The sequence below is a fragment of the Carica papaya genome, chromosome 8 (assembly GCF_054855325.1).
Source record: "Carica papaya isolate Zhongbai chromosome 8, ASM5485532v1, whole genome shotgun sequence".
NCBI lineage: Eukaryota > Viridiplantae > Streptophyta > Magnoliopsida > Brassicales > Caricaceae > Carica > Carica papaya.
The window spans coordinates 20,310,031-20,327,181 of NC_142316.1; the positions used below are offsets into that span (position 1 = coordinate 20,310,031).

The 17,151-nt window shown below is 46.2% G+C and overlaps 5 non-coding genes and 26 pseudogenes across 5 annotated transcripts; all 31 read left to right on the forward strand.

Annotated features, from left to right (window-relative positions):
- The first annotated feature begins 422 nt into the window (after positions 1–422).
- LOC148251031 (5S ribosomal RNA) lies at positions 423–541 on the forward strand. The gene has a single exon (XR_015815437.1). It is a non-coding gene; the product is annotated as a 5S ribosomal RNA (ribosomal RNA).
- A 563-nt stretch (positions 542–1,104) lies between these two features.
- On the forward strand, positions 1,105–1,223 carry LOC148251032 (5S ribosomal RNA; annotated as a pseudogene).
- A 209-nt stretch (positions 1,224–1,432) lies between these two features.
- Positions 1,433–1,551, forward strand: LOC148251033 (5S ribosomal RNA). Its single transcript, XR_015815109.1, has one exon. It is a non-coding gene; the product is annotated as a 5S ribosomal RNA (ribosomal RNA).
- A 556-nt stretch (positions 1,552–2,107) lies between these two features.
- LOC148251034 (5S ribosomal RNA) lies at positions 2,108–2,226 on the forward strand (annotated as a pseudogene).
- Positions 2,227–2,785: 559 nt separating this feature from the next.
- LOC148251035 (5S ribosomal RNA) lies at positions 2,786–2,904 on the forward strand (annotated as a pseudogene).
- Positions 2,905–3,108: 204 nt separating this feature from the next.
- LOC148251036 (5S ribosomal RNA) lies at positions 3,109–3,227 on the forward strand (annotated as a pseudogene).
- A 561-nt stretch (positions 3,228–3,788) lies between these two features.
- Positions 3,789–3,906, forward strand: LOC148251037 (5S ribosomal RNA; annotated as a pseudogene).
- A 201-nt stretch (positions 3,907–4,107) lies between these two features.
- LOC148251038 (5S ribosomal RNA) lies at positions 4,108–4,226 on the forward strand (annotated as a pseudogene).
- A 209-nt stretch (positions 4,227–4,435) lies between these two features.
- Positions 4,436–4,554, forward strand: LOC148251039 (5S ribosomal RNA; annotated as a pseudogene).
- A 562-nt stretch (positions 4,555–5,116) lies between these two features.
- LOC148251040 (5S ribosomal RNA) lies at positions 5,117–5,235 on the forward strand (annotated as a pseudogene).
- A 559-nt stretch (positions 5,236–5,794) lies between these two features.
- Positions 5,795–5,913, forward strand: LOC148251041 (5S ribosomal RNA; annotated as a pseudogene).
- A 206-nt stretch (positions 5,914–6,119) lies between these two features.
- Positions 6,120–6,238, forward strand: LOC148251042 (5S ribosomal RNA; annotated as a pseudogene).
- Positions 6,239–6,441: 203 nt separating this feature from the next.
- On the forward strand, positions 6,442–6,560 carry LOC148251043 (5S ribosomal RNA; annotated as a pseudogene).
- A 209-nt stretch (positions 6,561–6,769) lies between these two features.
- On the forward strand, positions 6,770–6,888 carry LOC148251044 (5S ribosomal RNA; annotated as a pseudogene).
- A 563-nt stretch (positions 6,889–7,451) lies between these two features.
- Positions 7,452–7,570, forward strand: LOC148251045 (5S ribosomal RNA). Its single transcript, XR_015814500.1, has one exon. It is a non-coding gene; the product is annotated as a 5S ribosomal RNA (ribosomal RNA).
- A 559-nt stretch (positions 7,571–8,129) lies between these two features.
- LOC148251046 (5S ribosomal RNA) lies at positions 8,130–8,248 on the forward strand (annotated as a pseudogene).
- Positions 8,249–8,809: 561 nt separating this feature from the next.
- On the forward strand, positions 8,810–8,928 carry LOC148251047 (5S ribosomal RNA; annotated as a pseudogene).
- A 208-nt stretch (positions 8,929–9,136) lies between these two features.
- On the forward strand, positions 9,137–9,255 carry LOC148251048 (5S ribosomal RNA; annotated as a pseudogene).
- Positions 9,256–9,459: 204 nt separating this feature from the next.
- On the forward strand, positions 9,460–9,578 carry LOC148251049 (5S ribosomal RNA; annotated as a pseudogene).
- Positions 9,579–10,143: 565 nt separating this feature from the next.
- On the forward strand, positions 10,144–10,262 carry LOC148251050 (5S ribosomal RNA; annotated as a pseudogene).
- A 205-nt stretch (positions 10,263–10,467) lies between these two features.
- LOC148251051 (5S ribosomal RNA) lies at positions 10,468–10,586 on the forward strand. Its single transcript, XR_015815007.1, has one exon. It is a non-coding gene; the product is annotated as a 5S ribosomal RNA (ribosomal RNA).
- A 560-nt stretch (positions 10,587–11,146) lies between these two features.
- On the forward strand, positions 11,147–11,265 carry LOC148251052 (5S ribosomal RNA; annotated as a pseudogene).
- Positions 11,266–11,512: 247 nt separating this feature from the next.
- On the forward strand, positions 11,513–11,631 carry LOC148251053 (5S ribosomal RNA; annotated as a pseudogene).
- Positions 11,632–11,836: 205 nt separating this feature from the next.
- LOC148251054 (5S ribosomal RNA) lies at positions 11,837–11,955 on the forward strand (annotated as a pseudogene).
- A 203-nt stretch (positions 11,956–12,158) lies between these two features.
- LOC148251055 (5S ribosomal RNA) lies at positions 12,159–12,277 on the forward strand (annotated as a pseudogene).
- Positions 12,278–12,487: 210 nt separating this feature from the next.
- Positions 12,488–12,606, forward strand: LOC148251056 (5S ribosomal RNA; annotated as a pseudogene).
- Positions 12,607–13,523: 917 nt separating this feature from the next.
- LOC148251057 (5S ribosomal RNA) lies at positions 13,524–13,642 on the forward strand (annotated as a pseudogene).
- A 913-nt stretch (positions 13,643–14,555) lies between these two features.
- Positions 14,556–14,674, forward strand: LOC148251058 (5S ribosomal RNA). The gene has a single exon (XR_015815719.1). It is a non-coding gene; the product is annotated as a 5S ribosomal RNA (ribosomal RNA).
- Positions 14,675–15,556: 882 nt separating this feature from the next.
- On the forward strand, positions 15,557–15,675 carry LOC148251059 (5S ribosomal RNA; annotated as a pseudogene).
- Positions 15,676–16,238: 563 nt separating this feature from the next.
- Positions 16,239–16,357, forward strand: LOC148251060 (5S ribosomal RNA; annotated as a pseudogene).
- Positions 16,358–16,919: 562 nt separating this feature from the next.
- LOC148251061 (5S ribosomal RNA) lies at positions 16,920–17,037 on the forward strand (annotated as a pseudogene).
- Positions 17,038–17,151: the final 114 nt, after the last annotated feature.

Here is a 17,151-nt window from a genome sequence, read left to right on the forward strand (position 1 = left end):
GAAACAAATGACGGGAGGGGGGATGGAGGGAGAAAAAGTGTATGTATTTGCAGCGCAGAATGAAACATGAGCAATCATACCAGCGCCAATGCGACGGATTCTATCAAAACTCCGCAAGTTAAGGGTGCTTGGGCGAGAGTAGCACTAGGATGGGTGACCTCCTGCAAAGTCCTTATATTTCACCAATTTTCTTAGGAAGTTCTCGTGTTGCACCCATTTTTTTTGCAGATGATTCTTTTGACGATACGCACGACTTGAATTATGGTCGTCAGGTTTATTCGCAAATGTGAGTCACGGCACCGTAGCATTTTACTTTATATTAGAACGAGCACGGGAGGTACAGTGCGCACGCACAAGGAAACAAATGACGGGAGGGGGAAGAAAGGGGAAGGAGTTTATGTATTTGCAGCACGGAATTAAACGAGTGCGATCATACCAGCACTAATGCACCGGATCTCATCAGAACTCCGCAGTTAAGTGTGCTTGGGCGAGAGTAGTACTCGCATGGGTGACCTCCTGGGAAGTCCTCGTGTCGCACAAATTTTTTTTCAGACGGGTCGTTCGACGTTACGCGCGACTGGAACTGGGGTCCGCTGGTTTATACGCAAATGTGAGTCAAGAAGCAGGACCATTTTAATCGATATTAGAACGAGAAGGAGAGGTGCAGTGTGAACGCACAAGGAAACAATTGATGGGAGGGGGAGGGAAGGAGAAGGAGTGTATGTATTTTCAGCACGAAATGAAACAGGTGCGATCAAACCGGCACTAATGCAACGGATTCTATCAGAACTCCGTAGGTAAGGGTGCTTGGGCGAGAGTAGTACTAGCGTGGGTTATCTCCTGTGAAGTCCTTATATTTCACCCATTTTCTTGTGAAGTCCTCGTGTTGCACCCATTTTCTTTTTTTCAGATGTGTCGTTCGACGTTACGCGCGACTTTAATTATGGTCCACAAATTTATTTACAAATGTGAGTCACGGCGCCGTGGCATTTTACTTGATATTCGAACGAGAACGGGAGGTGCAGTGCGGACGCACAAGGAAACAAATGACGGGAGGGGGAAGAAAGGGGAATGAGTTTATGTATTTGTAGCGCAAAATTAAACGGGTGCGATCATACCAGCACAAATGCACCGGATCCCATCAGAACTCCGCAGTTAAGTGTTCTTTGGCAAAAGTAGTACAATGATGGGTTACCTCGTGGGAAGTTCTCGTGTTGCTCCCATTTTCTTTTTTTCAGATGTGTCGTACGACGTTACGCGCTACTTTTATTATGGTCCGCGGATTTATTCATAAATGTGAGTCACGGTGTCGTGGTATTTTACTTGATATTTGAACGAGAACGAGAGGTGCAGTGTGCACGCACAAGGAAACAAATGACGGGAGGTGGAAGAAAGGAGAAGGAGTTTATGTATTTGCAGCGCAAAATTAAACAGGTGCGATCATACTAGCACTAATGCACCGGATCCCATCAGAACTCCGCAGTTAAGTGTGCATGGGCGAGAGTAGTACTCCGATGGGTGACCTCTTGGGAAGTCCCCGTGTCGCACTAATTTTTTTTTCAGACGGGTTGTTCGACGTTACGCGCGACTGGAACTAGGGTCCACTGGTTTATACGCAAATATGAGTCAAGAAGCAGGGGCATTTTAATCGATATTAGAACGAGAAGGAGAGATGCAGAGTGCACGCACAAGGAAACAAATGACGGGAGGGGGGATGGAGGGAGAAAATGTGTATGTATTTGCAGCGCAGAATGAAACATGAGCAATCATACCAGCACCAATGCTACGGATTCTATCAGAACTCCGCAAGTTAAGGGTGCTTGGGCGAGAGTAGCACTAGGATGGGTGACCTCATGCGAAGTCTTTCACCCATTTTCTTAGGAAGTCCTCGTGTTCCACACATTTTTTTGCAGATGATTCTTTCGACAATACGCGCGACTTGAATTATGGTCCTCAAGTTTATTCGCAAATGTGAGTCACGGCACCGTAGCATTTTACTTTATATTAGAAGGAGCACTGAAGGTGCAGTGCGCACGCACAAGGAAACAAATGACGGGAGGGGGAAGAAAGGAGAAGGAGTTTATGTATTTGCAGCGCGGAATTAAACGGGTGCGATCATACCAGCACTAATGCACCGGATCCCGTCAGAACTCTGCAGTAAAGTGTGCTTTGGCGAGAGTAGTACTCGGATTGGTGATCTCCTGGGAAGTCTTCGTGTCGCACCAATTTTTTTTCAGACGGGTCGTTCGACGTTACGCGCGACTGGAACTAGGGTCCGCTGGTTTATACGCAAATGTGAGTCAAGAAGCAGGGGCATTTTAATCGATATTAGAACGAGAAGGAGATGTGCAGTGTGAACGAACAAGGAAACAATTGATGGGAGGGGGAAGGAAGGAGAAGGAGTGTATGTATTTTCAGCAAGAAATGAAACAGGTGCGATCATACCTGCACTAATGCAACGGATTCTATCAGAACTCCGTAGGTAAGGGTGTTTGGGCGAGAGTAGTACTAGCATGGGTTACCTCCTGCGAAGTCCTTATATTTCACCCATTTTCTTGTGAAGTCCTCGTGTTGTACCTATTTTTTTGCAGATGATTCTTTCGACGTTACGCGCGACTTGAATTATGGTCCTCAGGTTTATTCGCAAATGTGAGTCACGGCGCCGTGGCATTTTACTTGATATTAGAACGAGAACGGGAGGTGCAGTGTGCATGCACAAGGAAACAAATGACGGGAGGGGGAAGAAAGGGGAATGAGTTTATGCATTTGAAGCGCAAAATTAAACTGGTGCGATCATACCAGCACTATTGCACCGGATCCCATCAGAACTCCGCAATTAAGTGTGCTTGGGCGAGATTAGTACTCGGATGGTTGAGCTCCTGGGAAGTCCTCGTGTCGCACCAATTTTTTTTCAGACGGGTCGTTCGACGTTAGGCGCGTCTGGAACTAGGGTCCGCTGGTTTATACGCAAATGTGAGTCAATAAGCAGGGGCATTTTAATCGATATTAGAACGAGAATGAGAGGTGAAGTGTTAACACACAAGGATACAAATGACGGGAGGGGGAAGAAAGGAGAAGGAGTGTATGTATTTGCAGCGAGAATTAAATAGGTGCGATCATACCAACACTAAAGCCCCGGATCCCATCAGAACTCCGCAGTTAAGTGTACTTGGGCGAGAGTAGTACTCGGATAGGTGACCACTTGGAAAGCCCTCGTGTTGTACCTATTTTTTTTCAGATTGGTTGTTTGACGTTACGCGCGAATGGAATTATAAACTGCTGGTTCATTTGCAAAGGTGAGTCACGGTGCCGAGGCATATTACTTGATATTAGAACGAGAAAGAGAGATGCAGAGTGCACGCACAAGGAAACAAATGACGGGAGGGGTGATTGGAGGAGAAAGAGTGTATGTATTTGCAGTGCAGAATGAATCATGAGGGATCATACCAGCACTAATGCAACGGATTCTATCAGAACTCCGCAGTTAAGGGTGCTTGGGCGAGAAAAGTAGTCGGATGGGTGACCTCCTGCGAAGTCCTTATATTTCACCCATTTTCTTGGGAGGTCCTCGTGTTGCACCCATCTTTTTGCAGATGATTCTTTCGACGTTACGCGCGACTTGATTTATGGTCCACAGGTTTATTCGCAAATGTAAGTCACGGCGCCGTGGCATTTTACTTGATATTAGAACGAGTACAGGAGGTGCAGTGCGCTCGCACAAGGAAACAAATGACGGGAGGAGGAAGAAAAGAGAAGGAGTGTATGTATTTGAAGCGCAAAATTAAACAAGTGGCATCATACCAGCACTAATGCACTGGATCCTATCAGAACTCTGCAGTTAAGTGTGCTTGGGCGAGTGTAGTACTCGGATGGGTGACCTCTTGGGAAGTCCTCGTATCGCAACAATTTTTTTTCAGATGGGTCGTTCGACGTTACGCGCGACTGGAACTTTGGTCCGCTGGTTTATACGCAAATGTGAGTCAAGAATCAGGGGCATTTTAATCGATATTAGAACGAGAAGGAGAGGTGCAGTGTGAACGCACAAGGAAACAAATGATGGGAGGGGGGGAGGGAAGGAGTGTATGTATTTTCAGCACCAAATTAAATAGGTGCGGTCACACCAGCACAAATGCACCGGATCCCATCATAACTCCGCAGTTAAGTGCGCTTTGGCGAAAGTAGTACAATGATGGGTTACCTCATTGGAAGTTCTCGTGTTGCACCCATTTTCTTTTTTTCAGATGTGCCGTTCGACCTTACGCGCGACCTTAATTATAGTCCGCAGATTTATTGGACAATGTGAGTCACGGCGCCGTGGCATTTTACTTGATATTTGAGCGAGAACGAGAGGTGCAGTGCGCACGCACAAGGAAACAAATAACGGGAGGGGGAATAAAGGAGAAGGAGTTTATGTATTTGCAGCGCGAAATTAAACAGGTTCGATCATACCAGCACTAATGCACTGGATCCTATCAGAACTCCGCAGTTAAGTGTGCTTGGGCGAGATTAGTACTCGAATGGGTTACCTCTTGGGAAGTCCTCGTGTCGCACTAATTTTTTTTTCAGACGGGTCGTTCGACATTGCGCGCGACTGGAACAAGGGTCCACTGGTTTATACGCAAATGTGAGTCAAGAAGCAGGAGCATTTTAATCGGTATTAGAACGAGAAAGAGAGATGCAGAGTGCACGCACAAGGAAACAAATGAGGGGAGGGGGGATGGAGGGAGAAAACGTGTATGTATTTGCATCGCAGAATGAAACATGAGCAATCATACCAGCACCAATGCAACGGATTCTATTAGAACTCCGCAAGTTAAAGGTGCTTGGGCGAGAGTAGCACTAGGATGGGTGACTTCCTGCGAAGTCCTTAAATTTCACCCATTTTCTTAGGAAGTCCTCGTGTTCCACCCATTTTTTTGCAGATGATTCTTTCGACGATACGCGCGACTTGAATTATGGTCCTCAAGTTTATTCGCAAATGTGAGTCACGGCACCGTAGCATTTTACTTGATATTAGAACGAGCACGATAGGTACAGTGCGCACGCACAAGGAAACAAATGACGGGAGGGGGAAGAAAGGAGAAGGAGTTTATGTATTGGCAGCGCGGAATTAAACAGGTGCGATCATACCAGCACTAATGCACTGGATCCCATCAGAACTCCGCAGTTAAGTGTGCTTGGACGAGAGTAGTTCTTGGATGGGTGACCTCCTGGGAAGTCCTCGTGTCGCACCAATTTTTTTTCAGACGAGTCGTTCGACGTTACGCTCGACTGGAACTGGGGTCCGCTGGTTTATACGCAATTGTGAGTCAAGAAGCAGGGGCATTTTAATCGATATTAGAACGAGAAGGAGAGGTGCAGTGTGAACGCACAAGGAAACAATTGATGGGTGGGGGAGGGAAGGAGAAGGAGTGTATGTATTTTCAGCACGAAAAGAAACAGGTGCGATCATACCAGCACTAATGCAACGGATTCTATCAGAACTCCGTAGGTAAGGGTGCTTGGGCGAGAGTAGTACTAGCATGGGTTACCTCCTGCGAAGTCCTTATATTTCACCCATTTTCTTGTGAAGTCCTCGTGTTGCACCCATTTTTTTGCAGATCATTCTTTCGATGTTATGCGCGACTTGAATTATGGTCCTCAGGTTTATTCGCAAATGTGAGTCACGGCGCTTTAGCATTTTACTTGATATTATAACGAGAACGGGAGGTGTAGTGCGCACGCACAAGGAAACAAATGACGGGAGGGGGAAGAAAGGGGAATGAGTTTATGTATTTGCAGCACAAAATTAAACAGGTGCGATCATACCAGCACTAATGTACCGGATCCCATCAGAACTCCGCAGTGAAGTGTGCTTGAGCGAGATTAGTACTCGGATGGGTGACCTCCTGGGAAGTTCTCGTGTCGCATCAATTTTTTTTTCAGGCGGGTCGTTCGACGTTACGCTCGTCTGGAACTAGGGTCCGCTGGTTTATACGCAAATGTAAGTCAAGAAGCAGGGGCATTTTAATCGATATTAGAACGAGAATGAGCGGTGAAGTGTGAACGCACAAGGAAACAAATGACGGGAGGGGGAAGAAAGGAGAAGGAGTGTATGTATTTGCAGCGCGAAATTAAACAGGTGCGATAATACCAGCAATAAAGCTCCGGATCCCATCAGAACTCCGCAGTTAAGTGTGTTTGGGCGATTGTAGTACTCGGATGGGTGACCACTTGGGAAGCCCTCGTGTTGCAACTTTTTTTTTTCAGATTGGTTGTTCGACGTTACGCGCGACTGGAACTATGGTCCGCTGGTTTATACGCAAATGTGAGTCAAGAATCAGGGGCATTTTAATCGATATTAGAACGAGAAGGAGAGGTGTAGTGTGAACGCACAAGGAAACAAATGATGGGATGGGGGAGGGAAGAAGGAGTGTATGTATTTTCAGCACGAAATTAAATAGGTGCGGTCACACCAGCACAAATGCACCGGATCCCATCAGAACTTCGCAGTTAAGTGTGCTTTGGCGTAAGCAGTACAATGATGGGTTACCTCCTGGGAAGTTCTCGTGTTGCACCCATTTTCTTTTTTTCAGATGTGCCGTTCGACGTTACGCACGACTTTAATTATGGTCCGCAGATTTATTCGCAAATGTGAGTCACGGCGCCGTGGCATTTTACTTGATATTTGAACGAGAACGAGAGGTACAGTGCGCAAGCACAAGGAAACAAATGACGGGAGGGGGAAGAAAGGAGAAGGAGTTTATGTATTTGCAGCGCAAAATTAAACAGGTTCGATCATACCAGCACTAATGCACCGGATTCCATTAGAACTCTGCAGTTAAGTGTGCTTGGGCGAGATTAGTACTCGGATGGGTGACCTCCTGGTAAGTCCTCGTGTCGCACTAATTTTTTTTTTCAGACGGGTCGTTCGACGTTACGCGCGACTGGAACTAGGGTCCACTGGTTTATACGCAAATATGAGTCAAGAAGCAGGGGCATTTTAATCGATATTCGAACGAGAAGGAGAGATGCAGAGTGCACGCACAAGGAAACAAATGACGGGAGGGGGGATGGAGGGAGAAAAAGTGTATGTATTTGCAGCGCAGAATGAAACATGAGCAATCATACCAGCTCCAATGCAACGGATTCTATCAGAACTTCGCAAGTTAAGGGTGCTTGGGCGAGAGTAGCACTAGGATGGGTGACCTCCTGCGAAGTCCAAAAATTTCACCCATTTTCTTAGGAAGTCCTCGTGTTCCACACATTTTTTTGCAGATGATTCTTTCGACAATACGCGCGACTTGAATTATGGTCCTCAGGTTTATTCGCAAATGTGAGTCACGGCACCGTAGCATTTTACTTGATATTAGAACGAGCACGGGAGGTGCAATGTGCACGCATAAGGAAACAAATGATGGGAGGGGGAAGAAAGGAGAAGGAGTTTATGTATTTGCAGCGCAAAAATAAATGGGTGTGATCATACCAGCACTAATGCACCGGATCCCATCAGAACTCTGCAGTTAAGTGTGCTTGGGCGAGAGTAGTACTCGGATGGGTGACCTCCTGGGAAGTCCTCGTGTCGCACCAATTTTTTTTCAGACGGGTCGTTCGACGTTACGCTCGACTGGAACTGGGGTCCGCTGGTTTATACGCAAATGTGAGTCAAGAAGCAGAGGCATTTTAATCGATATTAAAACGAGAAGGAGAGATGCAGAGTGCACGCACAAGGAAACAATTGATGGGAGGGGGAGGGAAGGAGAAGGAGTGCATGTATTTTCAGCACGAAATGAAACAGGTGCGATCATACCAGCACTAATGCAACGGATTCTATCAGAACTCTGTAGGTAAGGGTGCTTGGGCGAGAGTAGTACTAGCATGGGTTACCTCCTGCGAAGTCTTTGTATTTTACCCATTTTCTTGTGAAGTACTCGTGTTGCACCCATTTTTTTGCAGATAATTCTTCCGACGTTACGCGCGACTTGAATTATGGTCCTCAGGTTTATTCGCAAATGTGAGTCACGGAGCTGTAGCATTTTACTTGTTATTAGAACGAGAACGGGAGGTGCAGTGCGCACGCATAAGGAAACAAATAATGGGTGGGGGAAGAAAGGGAAATGAGTTTATGTATTTGCAGCGCGAAATTAAACAGGTGCGATCATACCAGCACTAATGCACCGGATCCCATCAGAACTCCGCAGTTATGTGTGCTCGAGTGAGATTAGTACTCGGATGGGTAACCTCCTGGGAAGTCCTCGTGTCGCACCAATTATTTTTCAGACGGGTCGTTCGACGTTACACGCGTCTGGAACTAGGGTCCGCTAGTTTATACGCAAATGTGACTCAAGAAGCAGGGGCATTTTAATCGATATTAGAACGAGAAGGAGAGATGCAGAGTGCACGCACAAGGAAACAAATGACGGGAGGGGGGACGGAGGGAGAAAACGTGTATTTATTTGCAGCGCAGAATGAAACATGAGCAATCATACCAGCACCAATGCAACGGATTCTATCAGAACTCTGCAAGTTAAGGGTGTTTGGGCGAGAGAAGCACTAGGATGGGTTACCGCCTGCGAAGTCCTTATATTTCACCCATTTTCTTAGGAAGTCCTCGTGTTGCACCCATTTTTTTGCAGATGATTCTTTCGACGATACGCGCGACTTGAATTATGGTCCTCAGGTTTATTCGCAAATGTGAGTCACGGCACCGTAGCATTTTACTTGATATTAGAACTAGCACGGGAGGTGCAGTGCACACGCACAAGGAAACAAATGACGGGTGGGGCAAGAAAGGAGAAGGAGTTTATGTATTTGCAGCGCGGAATTAAACGGGTGCGATCATACCAGCACAAATGCACCGGATCCCATCAGAACTCCTCAGTTAAGTGTGCTTAGGCGAAAGTAGTACAATAATGGGTTACCTCCTGGGAAGTTCTCGTGTTGCACCCATTTTCTTTTTTCAGATGTGCCGTTCGACGTTACGCGCGACTTTAATTATGGTCCGTAGATTTATTCGCAAATGTGAGTCACGGCGCCGTGGCATTTTACTTGATATTTGAACGAGAACGAGAGGTGCAGTGCGCACGCACAAGGAAAGAAATGACAGGAGGGGGAAGAAAGGAGAAGGAGTTTATGTATTTGCAGCGCGAAATTAAATAGGTTCGATCATACCAGCACTAATGCACTGGATCCCATCAGAACTCTGCAGTTAAGTGTGCTTGGGCGAGAGTAGTACTCAGATGGGTGACCACTTGGGAAGCCCTCGTGTTGTACCTATTTTTTTTCGGATGGGTTTTTCGACGTTATGCGCAAATGGAATTATAAACCACTGGTTCATTTGCAAAGGTGAGTCACGATGCCGGGGCATATTACTTGATATTAGAACGAGAAAGAGATACGCATAGTGCACGCACAAGGAAACAAATGATGGGAGGGGGGGAGGGAAGAAGGAGTGTATGTATTTTCAGCACGAAATTAAACAGGTGCGGTCACACCAGCACAAATGCACCGGATCCCATCAGAACTACGCAGTTAAGTGTGTTTTGGCGAAAGTAGTACAATGATGGGTTACCTCCTGGGAAGTTCTCGTGTTGCACCCATTTTCTTTTTTTCATATGTACTGTTCGACGTTACGCGCGACTTTAATTATGGTCCCCAGATTTATTCGCAAATGTGAGTCACGGCGCCGTGGCATGTTACTTGATATTTGAACGAGAACGAGAGGTGCAGTGCGCACGCACAAGGAAACAAATGACGGGAGGGGGAAGAAAGGATAAGGAGTATGTTTTAGCAGCGCGAAATGAAACAGGTGCGATCATACCAGCACTGATGCAACGGATTCTATCAGAACTCTGTAGGTAAGGGTGCTTGGGCGAGAGTAGTACTAGCATGGGTTACCTCCTGCGAAGTCCTTATATTTCACCAATTTTCTTGCCAAGTCCTCGTGTTGCACCCATTTTCTTTTTTTCAGATATGCCGTTCGACATTACGCGCGACTTTAATTATGGTCTGCAGATTTATTCGTAAATGTGAGTCACGACGCCGTGACATTTTACTTGATATTTGAATGAGAACGACAGGTGCAGTTCGCACGCACAAAAAAGCAAATGACGGGAGGGGGAAGAAAGGGGAATGAGTTTATTTATTAGCAGCGCAAAATTAAACAGTTGCGATCATACCAGCACTAATGCATCGGATCCCATCAGAACTCCGCAGTTAAGTGTGCTTGGGCGAGATTAGTACTCGGATGGGTGACCTCCTGTGAAGTCCTCTTGTCACACTAATTTTTTTTTCAGACGGGTCGTTCGACGTTACGCGCATCTAGAACTATGGTCCGCTGGTTAATACGCAAATGTGAGTCATGAAGCAGGGGCATTTTAGTCGATATTAGAACGAGAATGAGAGGTGAAGTGTGAACGCACAAGGATACAAATGATGGGATGGGAAGAAAGGAGAAGGAGTGTATGTATTTGCAGCGCAAAATTAAACAGGTGCGATCATACCAGCACTAAAGCTTCGGATCCCATCAGAACTCTGCAGTTAAGTGTGCTTGGGCGAGAGTAGTACTCGGATGGGTGACCACTTGGGAAGCCCTCGTGTTGCACCTATTTTTTTTCGGATGGGTTGTTCGACATTACGCTCGAATGGAATTATAAACCGCTGGTTCATTTACAAAGGTGAGTCACGGTGCCGGGGCATATTACTTGATATTAGAACGAGAAAGAGAGATGTATAGTGCACGCATAAGGAAACAAATGACGGGAGGGGGGATGGAAGGAGAAAGAGTGTATGTATTTCCAGTGCAGAATGAAACATGAGGGATCATACCAGCACTAATGCAACAGATTCTATCAGAACTCCGCAGTTAAGGGTGCTTGGGCGAGAAAAGTACTCGGATGGGTGACCTCCAGTGAAGTCCTTATATTTCACCCATTTTCTTGGAAGGTCCTCTTGTCACACTAATTTTTTTTTCAGACGGGTCGTTCGACGTTACGCGCGTCTGGAACTATGGTCTGCTGGTTTATACGCAAATGTGAGTCATGAAGCAGGGGCATTTTAGTCGATATTAGAACGAGAATGAGAGGTGAAGTGTGAACGCACAAGGATACAAATGATGGGATGGGAAGAAAGGAGAAGGAGTGTATGTATTTGCAGCGCAAAATTAAACAGGTGCGATCATACCAGCACTAAAGCTTCGGATCCCATCAGAACTCTGCAATTAAGTGTGCTTGGGCGAGAGTAGTACTCGGATGGGTGACCACTTGGTAAGCCCTCGTGTTGCACCTATTTTTTTTCGGATGGGTTGTTCGACATTACGCTCGAATGGAATTATAAACCGCTGGTTCATTTGCAAAGGTGAGTCACGGTGCCGGGGCATATTACTTGATATTAGAACGAGAAAGAGAGATGTATAGTGCACGCACAAGGAAACAAATGACGGGAGGGGGGATGGAAGGAGAACGAGTGTATGTATTTCCAGTGCAGAATGAAACATGAGGGATCATATGTATGTATTTCCAGTGCAGAATGAAACATGAGGGATCATACCAGCACTAATGCAACAGATTCTATCAGAACTCCGCAGTTAAGGGTGCTTGGGCGAGAAAAGTACTCGGATGGGTGACCACTTGGGAAGTCCTCGTGTTGCACCCATTTTTTTGCAGATGATTCTTTCAACGTTACGTGCGACTTGAATTATGGTCCTCAGGTTTATTCGCAAATGTGAGTCACAGCGGTGTAGCATTTTACTTGATATTAGAACGAGAACGGGAGGTGCAGTGCGCACGCACAAGGAAACAAATGACGGGAGGGGGAAGAAAGGGGAATGAGTTTATGTATTTGCAGCGCAAAATTAAACAGGTGCGATCATACCAGCACTAATGCACCGGATCCCATCAGAACTCCGCAGTGAAGTGTGCTTGGGCGAGAGTAGTACTCGGATGTGTGACCTCTTGGGAAGTCCTCGTATCGCAACAATTTTTTTTCAGAGGGGTCGTTCGACATTACGCGCTACTGGAACTATGGTCCGCTGGTTTATACGCAAATGTGAGTCAAGAATCAGGGGCATTTTAATCGATATTAGAACGAGAAGGAGAGGCGCAGTGTGAACGCACAAGGAAACAAATGATGGGAGGGGGTAGGGAAGAAGGAGTGTATGTATTTTCAGCACGAAATTAAACAGGTGCGGTCACACCAGCACAAATGCACCGGATCTAATCAGAACTCCGCAGTTAAGTGTGTTTTGGCGAAAGTAGTACAATGATGGGTTACCTCCTGGGAAGTTCTCGTGCTGCACCCATTTTCTTTTTTTTCAGATGTGCCGTTCGACGTTACGCTCGACTTTAATTATGGTCCGCAGATTTATTCGCAAATGTGAGTCACGGCGCCGTGGCATTTTACTTGATATTTGAACGAGAACGTGAGGTGCAGTGTGCACGCACAAGGAAACAAATGACGGGAGGGGGAAGAAAGGAGAAGGAGTTTATGTATTTGTAGCGAAAAATTAGAAAGGTGCGATCATACTAGCACTAATGCACCGTATCCCATTAGAACTCCGCAGTTAAGTGTGCTTCGGCGAGAGTAATACTCGGATGGGTGACCTCCTGGGAAGTTCTCGTGTCGCACTAAGTTTTTTTTTCAGACCGGTCGTTCGACGTTATGCGCGACTGCAACTAGGGTCCACTGGTTTATACGCAAATGTGAGTTAAGAAGCAGGGGCATTTTAATCGATATTAGAACGAGAAAGAGAGATGCAGAGTGCACGCACAAGGAAACAAATGACGGGAGGGGGAGGGAAGGAGAAAGAGTGTATGTATTTTCAGCACGAAATGAAACAGGTGCAATCATACCAGCACTAATGCATCGGATTCTATCAGAACTCCATACGTAAGGGTGCTTGGGCGAGAGTAGTACTAGCATGGGTTACCTCATGCGAAGTCCATATATTTCACCCATTTTCTTGTAAAGTCCTCGTGTTGCACCCATTTTTTTGCAGATGATTCTTTCGACGTTACGCGCGACTTGAATTATGGTCCTCAGGTTTATTCGCAAATGTGAGTCAAGAAGCTGGGGCATTTTAATCGATATTAGAACGAGAAGGAGAGGTGCAGTGTGAACGCACAAGGAAACAATTGACGGGAGGGGGGATGGAGGGAGAAAAAGTGTATGTATTTGCAGCGCAAAATGAAACATGAGCAATCATACCAGCACCAATGCAACAGATTCTATCAGAACTCCGCAAGTTAAGGGTTCTTGGGCGAGAGTAGCACTAGAATGGATGACCTCCTGCGAAGTCCTTATATTTCAACCATTTTCTTAGGAAGTCCTCGTGTTGCACCCATTTTTTTGCATATGATTCTTTCGACAATACGCGCGACTTGAATTATGGTCCTCAGGTTTATTCGCAAATGTGAGTCACGGCACCGTAGCATTTTACTTGATATTAGAACGAGCACGGGAGGTGCAGTGCGCACGCACAAGCAAACAAATGATGGGAGGGGGAAGAAAGGAGAAGGAGTATATGTATTTGCTGCGCAAAATTAAACGGGTGCGATCATACCAGCATTAATGCACCGGACCCCATCAGAACTCAGCAGTTAAGTGTGCTTGGGCGAGATTAGTACTCGGATGGGTGACCTCCTGGGAAGTCCTCGTGTCGAACCAATTTTTTTTCAGACGCGTCGTTCGACGTTATGCGCGACTGGAACTAGGATCCGCTGGTTTATACGCAAATGTGAGTCAAGAAGCAGGGGCATTTTAATCGATATTAGAACGAGAAAGAGAGATGCAGAGTGCACGCACAAGGAAACAAATGACGGGAAGGGGAGCGAAGGAGAAAGAGTGTATGTATTTTCAGCACGAAATGAAACAGGTGCGATCATACCAGCACTAATGCATCGGATTCTGTCAGAACTCCACACGTAAGGGTGCTTGGGCGAGAGTAGTACTAGCATGGGTTACCTCCTGCGAAGTCTTTATATTTCACCCATTTTCTTGTAAAGTCCTCGTGTTGCAGCCATTTTTTTGCAGATGATTCTTTCGACGTTACACGCGACTTGAATTATGGTCCTCAGGTTTATTCGCAAATGTGAGTCAAGAAGCAGGGGCATTTTAATCGATATTAGAACGAGAAGGAGAGGTGCAGTGTGAACGCACAAGGAAACAAATGACGGGAGGGGGATGGAGGGAGAAAAAGTGTATGTATTTGCAGCGCAGAATGAAACATGAGCAATCATACCAGCACCAATGCAACGGATTCTATCAGAACTCCGAGAGTTAAGGCTGCTTGGGCGAGAGTAGCACTAGGATGGGTGACCTCCTGCGAAGTCCTTATATTTCACCCATTTCTTAGGAAGTCCTCGTGTTGCACCCATTTTTTTGCAGATGATTCTTTCGACGATACGCGCGACTTGAATTATGGTCCTCAGGTTTATTCGCAAATGTGAGTCACGGCACCGTAGCATTTTACTTGATATTAGAACGAGCACGGGAGGTGCGGTGCGCACGCACAAGGAAACAAATGACGGGAGGGGGAAGAAAGGAGAAGGAGTTTATGTATTTGCAGCGAGGAATTAAACGGGTGCGATCATACCAGCACTAATGCACCGGATCCCATCAGAACTCCGCAGTTAAGTGTGCTTGGGCGAGAGTAGTACTCGGATGGGTGACCTCCTGGGAAGTCCTCGTGTCGCACCAGTTTTTTTCAGACGGGTCGTTCGACGTTACGCGCGACTAGAACTATGGTCCGCTGGTTTATACGCAATTGTGAATCAAGAAGAACGGGCATTTTAATCGATATTAGAACGAGAAGGGGAGGTGCAGTGTGAACGCACAAGGAAACAATTGATGGGAGGGGGAGGGAAGGAGAAGGAGTGTATGTATTTTCAGCACAAAATGAAACAGGTGCGATCATACCAGCACTAATGCAACGGATTCTATCAGAACTCCGTAGGTAAGGGTGCTTGGGCGAGAGTAGTACTAGCATGGGTTACCTCCTGCGAAGTCCTTATATTTCACCCATTTTCTTGTGAAGTCCTCGTGTTGCACCCATTTTCTTTTTTTCAGATATGTCGTTCGACGTTACGCGCGACTTTAATTATGGTCCGCAGGTTTATTCGCAAATATGAGTCACGGCGCCGTGACTTTTTACTTGATATTAGAACGAGAACGGAGGTGCAGTGCGCACGCACAAGAAAACAAATGACGGGAGGAGGACGAAAAGAGATGGAGTGTATGTATTTGAAGCGCAAAATTAAACAAGTGGCATCATACCAGCACTAATGCACTGGATCACATCAGAACTCTCTAGTTAAGTGTGGTTGGTCGAGAGTAGTACTCGGATGGGTGACCTCTTGGAAAGTCCTCGTGTCGCACCAATTTTTTTTCAGACGGGTCGTTCGACGTTACGCGCAACTAGAACTATGGTCCGCTGGTTTATACGCAAATGTGAGTCAAGAATCAGGGGCATTTTAATCGATATTAGAACGAGAAGGAGAGGTGCAATGTGACGCACAAGGAAACAAATGATGGGAGGGGGGAGGGAAGAATGAGTGTATTTATTTTTAGCACGAAATTAAACAGGTGCGGTCACACCAGCACAAATGCACCGGATCCCATCAGAACTCCGTAGTTAAGTGTACTTTGTCGAAAGTAGTACAATGATGGGTTACCTCCTGGGAAGTTCTCGTGTTGCACCCATTTTCTTTTTTTCAGATGTGCCGTTCGACGTTACGCGCGACTTGAATTATGGTCCGCAGATTTATTCGCAAATGTGAGTCACGGCGCCGTGACATTTTACTTGATATTTGAACGAGAACAAGAGGTGCAGTGCGCACGCACAAGGAAACAAATGACGGGAGGGGGAAGAAAGGAGAAGGAGTGTGTGTATTTGCAGCGCGAAATGAAACAGGTGCGATCATACCAGCAATAATGCAACGGATTCTATCAGAACTCCGTAGGTAAGGGTGCTTGGGCGAGAGTAGTACTACCATGGGTTACCTCCTGCGAAGTCCTTATATTTCACCCATTTTCTTGTGAAGTCCTCGTGTTGTACCCATTTTTTTGCAGATGATTCTTTCGACGTTACGCGCGACTTGAATTATGGTCCTATGGTTTATTCGCAGATGTGAGTCACGGCGCTGTAGTATTTTACTTGATATTAGAACGAGAACGGGAGGTGCAGTGCGCACGCACAAGGATACAAATGACGGGAGGGAGAAGAAAGGGGAATGAGTTTATGTATTTGTTGCGCAAAATTAAACAGGTGCTATCATACCAGCACTAATGCACCGGATCCCATCAGAACTCCGTAGTGAAGTGTGATTGGGCAAGATTAGTACTCGGATGGGTGACCTCCTGGGAAGTCCTCGTGTCGCATAAATTTTTTTTTTCAGACGGGTCGTTCGACGTTACGCGCGACTGGAATTAGGGTCCACTAGTTTATACGCAAATGTGAGCCAAGAAGCAGGGGCATTTTTATCGATATTAGAATGAGAAGGAGAGATGTAGAATGCACGCACAAGGAAACAAATGAAGGGAGGGGGGATGGAGGGAGAAAAAGTGTATGTATTTGCAGTGCAGAATGAAACATGAGCAATCATACCAGTACTAATGCAACAGATTTTATCAGAACTACGCAGTTAAGGGTGCTTGGGCGAGAAAAGTACTCGAATGGGTGACCTTCTGCGAAGTCCTTATATTTCACCCATTTTCTTAGGAAGTCCTCGTGTTGCACCCACTTTTTTGCAAATGATTCTTTCGACGATACGCGAGACTTGAATTATGATCCTCAGGTTTATTCGCAAATGTGAGTCACGGCACCGTAGTATTTTACTTTATATTAGAACGAGCACGGGAGGTGCAGTGCACACGCACAAGGAAACAAATGACGGGAGGGGGAAGAAAGGAGAAGGAGTTTATGTATTTGCAGCGCGGAATTAAACGGGTGCGATCATACCAGCACTAATGCACTAGATCCCATTAGAACTCTGTAGTTAAGTGTGCTTGGGAGAGAGTAGTACTCGGATGGGTGACCTCCTGGAAGTCCTCGTGTCGCACCAATTTTTTTTCAGACGGGTCGTTCGACGTTACGCGCGACTAGAACTATTGTCCACTGGTTTATTCGCAAATGTGAGTCAACAATCAGGGGCATTTTAATCGATGTTAGAATGAGAA